At 34.8% G+C, this 12617-nt stretch overlaps 1 protein-coding gene across 4 annotated transcripts in view; it reads right to left on the bottom strand.

Moving 5' to 3' along the window:
• The window catches only part of LOC126738542 (uncharacterized), a 139295-nt gene that overhangs the window by 73761 nt on the left and 52917 nt on the right, over positions 1-12617 (bottom strand). The gene's annotated exons all lie outside the window — the stretch shown is intronic.

Here is a 12617-nt window from a genome sequence, read left to right as displayed (position 1 = left end):
ATTACTGCCAAATTGAGTAGGAGGTAATTCCTTGATAATTTTATTAAATTGATAATGATCTTTATACATTTACTATAACCTTTTGTAACACTCTGTGCAAATTCTACTTCACAAACTTTGCTTTTTTATTTCTACTGCTTTATTACTGATTGCCTCTTTCATTGCTAATTTGTTAATATTTCTTTAATTTACAATGATTATGAAAAAACATTACTGGTGAATTAAGAAGCTGGTAATTTCTTAGACATTTTTGTAAATTTTTATTGACCTCTATATATTTACTATGCCGGTCCTAGCAGCACAGTGGGTATACACCTGCCTAGCACTCGTGTGGCTCTGGGTTCGAGTCCTAGACTTGCCATGGGCATTTGTCTCCGATTAGTTTTAAGTTTTTTTGTTAGAATATTATAGTGTGTAAATTGAAAAAGTAATAAACATAGTACTTTTTTTAATACGGAAATTAAATAAATAAATTACCATTAAACAATTCCCCAATTTAACAATTTTTTTATCTGCCTACTTTAGTTTTCGAAAGAAACATCTATATCCTAATATTGAACAATTTTAAGCTGGCCTATAAAAGGAATTTATAAGGTGCAGCTATTATTTTAGCAACGTTGTCATATTATTTTTTAATATGGAAATGTTCGATTCTGGAAGATTCAAGAAGTTAAAATTAATAATACAATTACATGTCATTCCATTACACTTACAATCCTTAAAATCTTTAACTCTGAAATATTAAATCAGAAATACAACAAAAATATATTCTGCAATTCAAATAATGTAAAACCATTATATGAAATGTGATAAATTCAAAAAAATAGTTAAAAATCAATACTATTGGCAACATGTTAAAGCTCAGATCCAAGGAATGTTAACGCGCGTCGTCTGGCCACTCTCGCATTTTTGTGATTGGTTGATTTGTGAGCAAGCGGACATTTTGAACGGAGGTTTCCAATGGCAACGGCCAGAGCTGGGGCGCGTCATCACATCACAGAATAAACGATCTCACAGAAGCGAAGGCTAGCCCTTTTTACCGAACCGGTTTTTCGTTCAGGCTCCTCCCATTTACCCCCGTTCTAACGGGTACAACTGTCGTCGCCCACGTGGGGTATCGGGTCATAATTAGTGTATTAGTACGAGCGTTAGGGTATGGACATAACGGTGATCATTGATCCTCGACCATAGCAAAGCCCCCTCGACCATTGGTCCGACCCATGCGCCGCAGTGGTCACATCGAGGTTCGGAACATCGCATTTTTACACTAGTTTGGCGTTAACAAGCGTCGCATAAACATGGATTTTTTAACCTCCTCTTCATCAGATGAACAAGATTTTGAGTTTGTTATTTTGAGTTCTAGTGCTAAAAACTGGTACCTATATAAAAGGTATCAAAATACGAAAATACAACGATGAGGCAAAATTTGTACGAGAAAATTTTAAAACTTATTTTATGCAACAGAACCAAATTATAAACTGCTAGTTTAAAAAAAAATTGTTTTACTTTCAGCACATCACACTCATTTGCTACTTCATTCCACATTTTTTAAAGAATAATGCAGTTATGATGATTTTTGTCTATTTTGTTCCAAATAGGCTCTCGAGCAAAAACAAGCCCGATTAACTTTTCTTTATCCATGTTAAGCGACGGCAGCGATTTAACGCGACGTTCTACGGTCGAGGGTGTAAAAAATACTAAGCTCGATTTCTACCCTGGTACGATGTAGAGACCTTAGCTCCGACCTATGCGCGGAGCGATGGTCGGCGCTCCAATGTTGCCACACAGATCTAATAGTGTGTATTTATTTTTTATGGCGAGCAGAGCTATGGTGCAATGTTATGGTCAGAGCGATGGTCGGCGCTCCGTTATGTCCACCCACTTATGTCTACCCACTTAGGCCGTCGTCCCACCAAAGATACGCGACGGCGACGCGAAGGCGATACGATTTCGCCTGGACACATTCAGACGACATGCAGTTGCCCCACCAAAGATACGCGTTTCGTGTTTCCTACGTTTAATTGTTCAGTTTAGTTCAAAATGTCATCGAGTGAAGACGAGGATGTGGTTGCAATGTATTGGTATTTGCGGAATAGAAAAAAAAAAAAAAAGGCAAAAAAAAGAAAATGGTGGATGCATCCTTTTATTGAGAAAAATTAAAAAAAATGTTTGTTGCTGCTAAGGAGCTGTACAGACATCCATTAAAATCCAGTTCAGTATTTTGTTGTACCATAATAAACAAAAAAACAAAACTTCGATAAATGAAAAAAAACGCCAACACACACAGCTTGAATGTTGCTTCGCAACTGACACGTCCAGTCTCCAGGCAACACGAAGGCGACACGCATCACGCATTTGGATGTGTCTTCGGCGCAGCGTTGGTGGGGACAAAATGATTTTAAGGGTATGGACATAAAGGGGATCATTGATCCTCGACCATAGAAAAGCCCCCTCGACCATTGGTCCGACCCTCGCTCCGACCCATGCGCCGCAGTGGTCACATCGAGGTTCGGAGCATCGCATTTTTACACTAGTTTGGCGTAAACAAGCGTCGCATAAACATGGATTTTTTAACCTCCTCTTCATCAGATGAAGAAGATATTATTTTGAGTTCTAGTGCTAAAAAGTGGTACCTATATAAAAGGTATCAAAATACGAAAAAACAACGATGAGGCAAAATTTGTACGAGAAAATTTTAAAACTTATTTTATGCAACAGAACCAAATTATAAACTGGTAGTCTAAAAAAAAATTGTTTTACTTTTAGCACATCACACTCATCTGCTATTTCATTCTACATTTTTTTAAGAATAATACAGTTATAATGATTTTTGTCTATTTTGTTCCAAATAGGCTCTCGAGCAAAAACAAGCCCGATTAACTTTTCTTTATCCATGTTAAGCGACGGCAGCGATTTAACGCGAGGTTCTCCGGTCGAGGGTGTAAAAAATACTAAGCTCGATTTTTACCCTGGTACGATGTAGAGACCTTAGCTCCGACCTATGCGCGGAGCGATGGTCGACGCTTCAATGTTGCCACACTGATCTAACAGTGTGTATTTATTTTTTATGACGAGGAGAGCTATGGTGCAATGCTATGGTCAGAGCGATGGTCGGCGCTCCGTTATGTCCACCCACTAAAACGTGGGTTCGACACGAAAGATACACGCTGGCGACATCGCGGAGATGTGGCGTCGCTGTCGTGTATCTTTGGTGGGACGACGGCCTTAGTGTGTATATTTGCGATATTTTGTAATTTGCCGTTTTTTATTTTATTTTTGTTAAGTAGGTATTACACATTACCTTGTTTTGGAGTTTAACTCTGTGCTTTGTGACTTTGTTTTTTCTTTCATTTGTATTTTGCTAAAAACTTAAAAAAAAACACTAAAATAAATAAAAAACTTTTTGTGCGTATAGGGGTTGTTTTGCCAAAAGCGTTCCAGCTAAAATTTAATTTAAAAATACCTACCTATGTGCATATGTATATGTATATTGTTAACATATTAACATCACACAAATAGCAGACTTTTTCTCAGCTAGTGCCTTACTAAAGGCAAATATTATTTACCATTATCATAAAACAACTAACACAAAAATTCCATCCCTAAACAAATTCAAAGTATACTAACCTACACCTCTATCGTGTCTCAAAACTGTCAAATAACAATTTTTATAAAAATAATAATTATTATAATTATTCTAAAAAGCAAGGACCAATATAAGCCTTAACACAAAAAAATCCTATTTGAAATGTAACTAAATTTTGTAGTTTGCTCCCGTATTATATGAATATAACCATTTTGATTTTAAAAATAAAAGCACTTCGTTCGGTGTATGCGTTTACTACAACTTTACGAGATATCTCAGTGTATTTGCGCCGGGTGCATCTGTCAGTTGAGCTTATAAAAAACTGGTTCACGGATATCAAAGGAGCCGACGCATGCCTTCGCTTCTGTGAGATCGTTTATTCTGTGATCACATCGTTATGATGAACAGCGGCGGCACTCTTTTAAGCAGAAGTTGGTTTAGATAGCGCGTGTTAAATAATTTGTTTTTTTTTTATGGTTATCATGTTTGTTATTTTCTTGTTTTTTGTTGATGTTATATTAGTTGTTATCCTCGTTGTTTGCTAAAAAATTTTAAGATTTTTCATTTAGAGATTAAAATGAATAATAAAATAATGAAGGAAAGCATTTGAATGGTCAGGGGTAAGTAATCGCAAATGTCTATAGAGTTTGCGATGAAGAGGCTTCTACAAATTGTTTTAAATTACCTTTAAAACGGAAATTAGGCCGAGCTTCCATGTACACTGGGGTAAGTGAAAGTTCGATAAAAAGAATTAGAAAAGAAGATGAACAGCGTAATATAAATAATCCCAATAGGATGTTACTATCTTCCGATAACCACCGCATCCGCTCATCTGTTCTCATGAATTTTGAAGTAGACGTTGGTGTGATTAGGAGAACAGTGCAAAAATTTTATGTAGAGCTAAAACAAGTCCCTTTAAAAAATTTTTTTTTGATTTTTAACTTTAAAAAAATTAAAAATCAACTAAATGCCGATGGTGCCCATTTTCCTTTCTCTACAGAAACATTTCGAAAAATTTTAAAGGCTAATGGATTTTTTTGGCGAAAATGTCAAAATAAAAGGGAAATATTAATGGAAAAACCCCACATTTTGCATTGGAGGTACAAATATATCCATGCTATTAGGAAATATCGCCAAGAGAACCGCAATATTATTTATATGGATAAAACGTGGGTGGATAACGATCTAACCGTAGGAAAATGTTGGCAAAGTTCTGATATATTTGGAGTTCCGAGTAACATTTGTTCAACTGATAAGTTGGTGAACATAACTTTAATAATAATGAAAAAATAACTTTGTGATGCTAAAATATATTTATTTTATACACTTATTTACAGGGCGTCTTATTGTTGTACATGCGGGATCAAACAATGGATTTTTGGAAAATGCTTCTTTAGTATTTAAAGCGGGACGAACCTCTGATGATTATCATGGCCAAATGAACCAAACTAATTTTACCAAATGGCTTACAGAAAAGCTGCTACCTAATACACCTGCAAACAGCATAATCGTTTTAGATAATGCCCCATATCACTCGGTGCAAAAAGACAAGACCCCTACGAAATCTTCGCTTAAGCAGCATATGATTGATTGGTTATCTAAAAAAGGTAAATATCTTTAATTACCTATTGCATACTGTAAAAAATACAAATTATAATGATGTATTGCATACGCATGCGCAGTTCTAAATATTGCTTCTAAGATATTTTAATTGTCGGTTAATGTTTTACGTACAGAAATTAATTCAGACTTTATGTTCACTCGCTTTTCTGAAAAATTGTTTAAGAGAAAAAGGTACGATTATTTCTTAATTATTTAACTCATGCAGAGCAGTATAAAACTAGTTCGGCAGTCTCACTGTCATAATTTTATTTCATTTTGTACAAAAATTGTTTTTGTTAGGAATAACTCATGAACCGTCGGCAAGAAAATATGAGCTTTATGATTTGGTACAAATGCATAAGCCTCCTAATAACCAAAAAAATGATGTCATTGATAATATAATACGGCAACATGGGTATACGCCGTTAAGGACACCACCATATATGTGTAAGCTTAACCTAATTGAACTGGCTTGGGCTCAAGTTAAGCGCCATATACGATGTCGAAATACCTCTGGAGACCTGAGCCTCACTAAATTAAGGGTAAGTATTGGATGATGCGATAAATTCTGTCACCCGTCCGGATTGGGAAAAATTTTGCCAACACGTTATCCACATCGAGGAGAAATATTGGCAGACAGACTATATGATGAAGGAAATTGAACCATTAGTAATAATTTTAGACAATGCTGATGAATCAAGTGATAGCGACCTAGAAACTGATAATGATACTGATGGTAATGACAGTGAAACTGAATGATAAAAACAGCATATTTTGTATATTAGATATATATATTTTTAGGATCAAATTAAAGTTTATTTTCACTTAATTCTGCGTTAATACATTTTTTTAAATAAAAAAATTTATATAATTAGTAAAGTATCTTTTTTTTTAATCTAATATTATTTTAAATTTGTCTCTATTTTTAAAAACTGTATCCCACAAATAACGAAACTGTAAGAAAATCATTACTTATATGAATTATTTAAAGGATAGGCTTGTAACTCGTAAATAGATTTCGGCTTTTTATACAGGGTGTTTGGAAAGACGATGCAAACTCTTGGAGAGATGATAGGGCAGCTCATTTAGAGTCTTTTAAACCAAATATACCTTGGTACAAAGTCTTATTGTTTTCGAGATATTTGAGACTTGCATATGAAATATTTGATCATAAATAATAAATTAAATAAAAACACTCGAAAACCGTAAGACTTTTTACTAAGGTATTTTCGCGTTAAAAAACTCTAAATGACCTCGCATATATATCCCCAGGACAATGCATCGACCTTGCAAACACCCTGTATATGATCAGAAATAACAATCGAAAATCTCAAATATCTCGAACACGGTAAGACTTTCCACTTAGGTTTATTTGGTTTAAAAGACTCCAAATGACCTGCTCACATCACATCTTTAAGACTTTGCATCGACCTTCCAAACACCTTGTATAAAATATACGCTTTGTTAAATTATGCATGTATTAATTTATTAACATCAATTTGTATGAAAAATCTATAAAACAAAAGTAATTTACATCTATTATTTTGTTCGTGTAAAATCATATCGCACGCCACTGAACACACGCGGAACGAGCGGAGTTACCTCCCGTCCCGTCACAGAATAAACGATCTCAAGAGAGATCAAGACAGATGAGATCGTTTATTCTGTGGTCCCGTCTCACCTACGCCCCGCAGCTCTCTTAATATTTCGGCTATCCCATTGCAAAAGATAGTAACTGCATTAATACACAAGTTGAGAAAAATCGATTTTTCTAAAATTTACAAGCCGCAAGTCATTATTAATATAATTATCAAAAAAATCTTATGGAATGTTAGATAACCTGCATTTACAATTTTTGAACTATTTTTTATTCAATTAATCAGTCATGATAGTAGATCGACAGTCCTATAACTAACTTTGTATAGATTTTAATAAAAAAATTAAACAAATTGTTTTATATCAAAACAGAGTAAATGCCCTTGCTGTGTTTTGTTATAAAATAAGATGTATTTAATTTTTTTTACTGCATAGTAAGGGCTCTTACTGTGTTTTGACAAAATTTATTTAAAATATCAGTAGGTAAAAAATGGATATTTTAAGAAATAGAAAATACAATGCAAAACTACATTTTTATTATTCCGTAGAATAAAGGGGAAAACAAATAAGTAAATTTTTAACACAAAAACAAAAACAAAACATATTCGTACTAATAAGCTAACAAACGTCCATTAAAAGTTTGTTGGTAAGTCAAAACGGTACAAAAATTATACGAAACAGGTAACCTAAAAAACCAGACTAAGAATCACCATCTATGGCTTCCAATTGTTTATGATTTACCAAGTCCAAAGATGTTTCTGACTCTGGTAGGGTGTGCCAAAACACTTTTCTATTTTCGGGCATTAATGGCACTAAGTCTTTTAAAATAACAGTTTTTTTTTCACGTGAAATTCCTTGTATATTTAAAGCATTGGGCGTAAATGTACCAGGAAAATGTTTTTTTGTAAAAAATCCAATTCCTTGTATTCATCATTGAAATCGCTTTTATATTTCATGCAATTACTTCCCCGTGTAAAGCAAACTTCTACTAAATTTCCTAACAAAAACCCCTTTAAAGGATCATCCGTTTTTTTTTGTGGTACGTTACTTATTTTGCCATAAGTGAAATTGATTTAATTCAAGTACTTTTACGTATTTTTTCTGGAGTGTTTGACAAGTTCAGTTAATTCTTGAAAGTCGTAAATATTTCTGTTTCTTAGAATCTTTTGTTCTATATTTCCATTAACGCCATCGGCAACCATGTGGGTATGTCCCTTTGTAAGATATCGTATAATGATCTCCTGTGGTCCGGAAGCACGATTAACCTCAGTAACCAGGGACGTATAAAGAACCCAATTTTTGTTCTGGGATGTACAGTTATCAGCCCAGAAAATAAAATGGGAGACATCTCTTTCTTTTTTTGTTATCTGAAATGAAGCGTCAACAATTGCCTCAGCCTTGCGTCCCCCTAAGGCTTCGTGCCAAAGCACGCAGTAACTTTTGTTTTTAGAATTTTTATTTAAAGTGGCAAGCAAGTTAAATACCACAAGGCAGCTGGTAAAAATTGCACTTTTACTTTGCGGCATAATGGGCAAAATTATAACCTTTTGTAAGTCCATGGAGTAAATACGTTTCGTCGAACTTACTTTTTCTTCGGAGTCTTTTTTATAAAGAAGATTTGCCTTTCCAGCTTTAGCACGGTGAGGATCCAGCTGTTCCTGAATGCTATGATCTTCTTTATTTTCTAGCACATTCTTTAATATTTTGCAGTCCTCACAAATGTCTGATTTAGGCTGGCAAAGCGAAACATTCATCTGCTTTAAAACTTGTCTGTAAACCTCAATTTTACAGACTGACGGATGTTTTGAGTTAAAATCATCATACATTTTTTTATAAGTTAACTCTCTTGGTAAGTATCTAATATTAGGAGCGTTTTTTCTGCGATTGTGGCTAATGGAGGGTTTATACGACTCAACGTGATCTTTGATTAAATCTTTATTCAGATGCTTTCGGCAGCCTCCTCTACGTTCTTTAATTTGATTACCACAAAAACCTTGTTTAATGGCTAGAACTAACTCGGTTATAACTGAATCATTCGTATATCCCAGAGTATTTAAAAATGTGCACCTGCATACGTCTAAATCTTTGGAATTTTGTGGTAAAGTGATAAAGAATAACGCCTTGATTCGCACCTCTTATGTATTGCTGATTGTATCCTCCGCTTAACAGAAACTAGTTTTATATGTTTGTATAGCCATTTTCGCCTACTGGTGTAATCTAGGTTCCGTATTCCATCCATATTTTTTTTCGGTGATCTTCTGCTATAGTTGCTTACAGTTGTTGTTTGCACATCCTACCACACTTGCCTTTATACGCTGGTCTTATTGGATGCTTTTCTTTACACCTTTGGATTTTTTCTTTTCCCTTTAGCCTTCTTTTCCGAGCGAGCTGAAGAAACAATATTCGTTGTACGCGCGCTTACAGGCAACATTATATGAGGCAACATCCTACTTTGGCTACTTACTAGAGTCGAACTGAGTATTAAACGCGATACTCTTACAGTTACATGGTAAAGTTTATGGTGGGGGTAACATGTTCTGAGAAAATTATAACCAATTTTTCAAATCAAAATACAGTAACTGAAAAAACCATAACAAATCACAGTAACTACTTGGTAGTTACATGGTTTTGAAATGAGTTTTGTTAGTTACTGCGTTTTGAAAACATCTTGTCGGACTTGCATTGTCTTATTTATTTAATGTAACACGACGTTTCGGTTGGTAAGTATCTCCAACCGTTATCAAGTGTAAACTGCTCCACTTTACACTTGATAACTTGATCCTTACTATGATGTATCACACGATGGGGGTTCCCATTTGACATATTAAAGTGAGGTTAGCTGGAGGTGAGGAGGTGATTGACAGAAATTAAACGTCCCCCTGTATATCTAATTTGACGGTTTTTTTTTTAAGTTATTAAGGTTGGATCGTTTTGAAATGAAAGCACTGCACAGATACTCAAAACAAAACCATAACACTTGAGTTTTGATACAATTTCAACAACAAACATTGAAATAAATATCTATACACAGATTGAAATTATTTATATTTAGCTTTTGTCGGCACAGGATTCTTTGTCGGTACAGGATCCTTTATCGGCAACACCTAACCAACGGTTTTTTAGATAAATTCGCAAGCAAAAAATTACATATATCGCTTTGGGCAGCGGGCGTTGGCCGTTGAGGGATTGGGCAAGTGGCCGCCAATGGGTATTCAACTTGATGTAGTAAAACGATGTTTATTTTTAGATTTCCAGAAATTATCACTCTTCGTATTGGCAACCGATTTATAATATATGTTATCACCTTAAAAGTCGATTTCGCTTTTTAAAAAAGGTTTATTTAATAAGATAATTATAATTTAATTAATATAATTATTAAAACTTCAAAATTCAAATGGACTTAGATTAAATATACAGCTTAAAATTAATCTTACAGAACTAACTTAAAATTATTATGTGTGCTGTATTTATACAAATAGTACAGCGGTGTCAGCGGTTCGCATGGTAAAGGAATCAGTCCACCGGTTTGCTAATCGACGGAAATGGTATTGTTGCCAATTCCTAGAACTGCTGACTCTGGTTCGTTGCGAAATAACACACGTGTGTGGTTTTGTATTTCAACATATTACAGCTCCCTCATTTAGTTAAAAGCTGATGCCTTGCAGCAACTTTTTAGGGCGAGGTCAACTCTGTGGAGTCCTCGGGGGACTCATCAGGATGAACGGCCGGTCTTCTTCTGGGGAGGATGCCGCTGAGTCTAAAGCTTTGGAGTTGCGGTTGTGAATTCTCGAGGTTGATGGGAAGTCATCTATCGAAGTGGTACTCATCGTTAGCATCGCTGGTCTCTTGCGTTTACATTTTATCCAAATGTAAATAGCAACGAAAAGGACAATTAGGGTGATTGAAGTAATAGTAAACCAGGAGATGTGTTGATTTATTAAAGGTTGTTGTATCATTTGTTCCAAATTTTCACACTATCAATCCAGTTTGTGTTGAGCAATATTGAGATTGTCTGTATCGATCCTATTTAGTTTTAAAGGTTGAAGATCTGGGATATATTCTTTAGTTGGTAAATGCTCACAACATTTGTAGGGAATAAGTATGGGCTGATTTTTATAGCTGATATTTTGATAGGTTTCAACAATATATTTTGCTTGAACTCTGGTGCTACCAATGAAGGCTGTACAAGAGGGTTGAAGTTGCAGGATACTATTTAGATTAGCGATACTAGAGGAGGGCTCTTTTCCTATACATTTAATGGTGATGGGTAGTGGATCAGACAGTAGAATCAACCATAAGTTTTGGTCTATATTTTGGACGTTATAACCTTTGGCTAGGAGAACCTTAACTTGGCAGGTTTGTGCGTTCTGCTTCAAGAGTTGTGCTTCACAAATTGCATCTCTATCGATTGGATGAGGTAGTGTGTCCAGGTAGATTTTCTGGCTTCGTCCTAAGCTTTTACAGTGTTCCAAATTTTGCAAAGATACGTAAAGCATCGAATCATCATCTCGCGCAATATATTTCTGTGTTGTTGAAATGATGTGATGAAATCCAGTTTTATTATCTGATATAGGTATAGGGTAAACATGATATAAGGTATAAGTTTCTGGATCTACAAGAGGAATTTTAAGAATGAAAACTATTTTCGAGTCAGATTGATATGCTTCTAATTCAATTATGGTGGGATATTGAGCAATATTAGATGAATAGACTGGTAAGTGATTGCTTTTATTTATTGCTTGAGAGATTTGTTTAAGAGAGCTGATCAAATCAGTTGGTATGATAATGGAACTATGTAGAATTTTTAGTCGTACAAAGGTGATGGCATTTAGAATATCATTTAAGGGATCTTTAATAAAGGCATAGCTCTCCATAAGAGATTCACAGGTGTCAAGAAATCCCTATTTTCGCAGCATAATAACCCGTAGTATCAGTAAGATTGACGATAGAATCTTTGATGGTTTTAGAATTTTTGTTGTTTATAGGGGGTAAGAAATGTTTGGGATAAGGACATTGCAAACAGGCCGCAGAATTTGAAAAGAAGAAAATTTATTCATAGTACGGTTTTAATCTGTCGAAATTAATTTTTGAAAATTGGTTTGTGTCGAGGTTTAATAGTTTTGCGGAGTTTTGGAAAATTTCAATTATTTCGAAAGGGCCAGTAAGGTTTTCAGCTTTACACTTAATTTGAGATTCTTTCACGTAAACCTTGCCACCAATTTTGAAATCATAGTTTTGTTTTGATACATGTTCATTGTGTCTTGCCTTTGCTTTTTCCTTTTTTGTTTCAGTTCTTTGGCGTGCTTGTTTATAGTAAAAGTCCATTCGATTATTAAGATCTCTAACATATTTAGATATTAGTTCTTTTTGATTGTATAAATTTTCAGGGGACCGACTTGAAATATGTCCGAAAATGAGTTCATATGGAGTAAATCCATGCGTTTTATTACGAGTATTATTGTAACAGATTACCGCATAGGGTAGTAATAGAAATATCAATTCTTTCAAAAGGGGTCTTCGGGCAACAAATTTCTATAAATTGTTTTATTGACGGAGTTCGAGATCCAGATACTAACCACGCTCTAAAGATGGCTCATCAAAAAAGTATTTCAGAAGCTTTGGCCCATGGACTACTCTAGTATGAGGCAGCTTTTTAAGCAACTAGAAGGCAGATACGAATAAGACAAATCAGAACTTCGGAAAGTGATCTTGAAGACCGCCTAAAGAAGATTGAATCATTATTAGCGAGGAAACCTAAAAGACCATTGCAATGCTGGAATTGCAATGATAAGGGACATTTTAAACGTCAATGCCCCAAGCCTTTAAGAAATCC

This window comes from Anthonomus grandis, chromosome 7, assembly GCF_022605725.1.
Source record: "Anthonomus grandis grandis chromosome 7, icAntGran1.3, whole genome shotgun sequence".
Taxonomy (NCBI): Eukaryota; Metazoa; Arthropoda; class Insecta; order Coleoptera; family Curculionidae; genus Anthonomus; species Anthonomus grandis.
The sequence above is the reverse complement of the archived record's forward strand: the minus strand, read 5'-3'. Positions and strand labels throughout refer to the sequence as shown.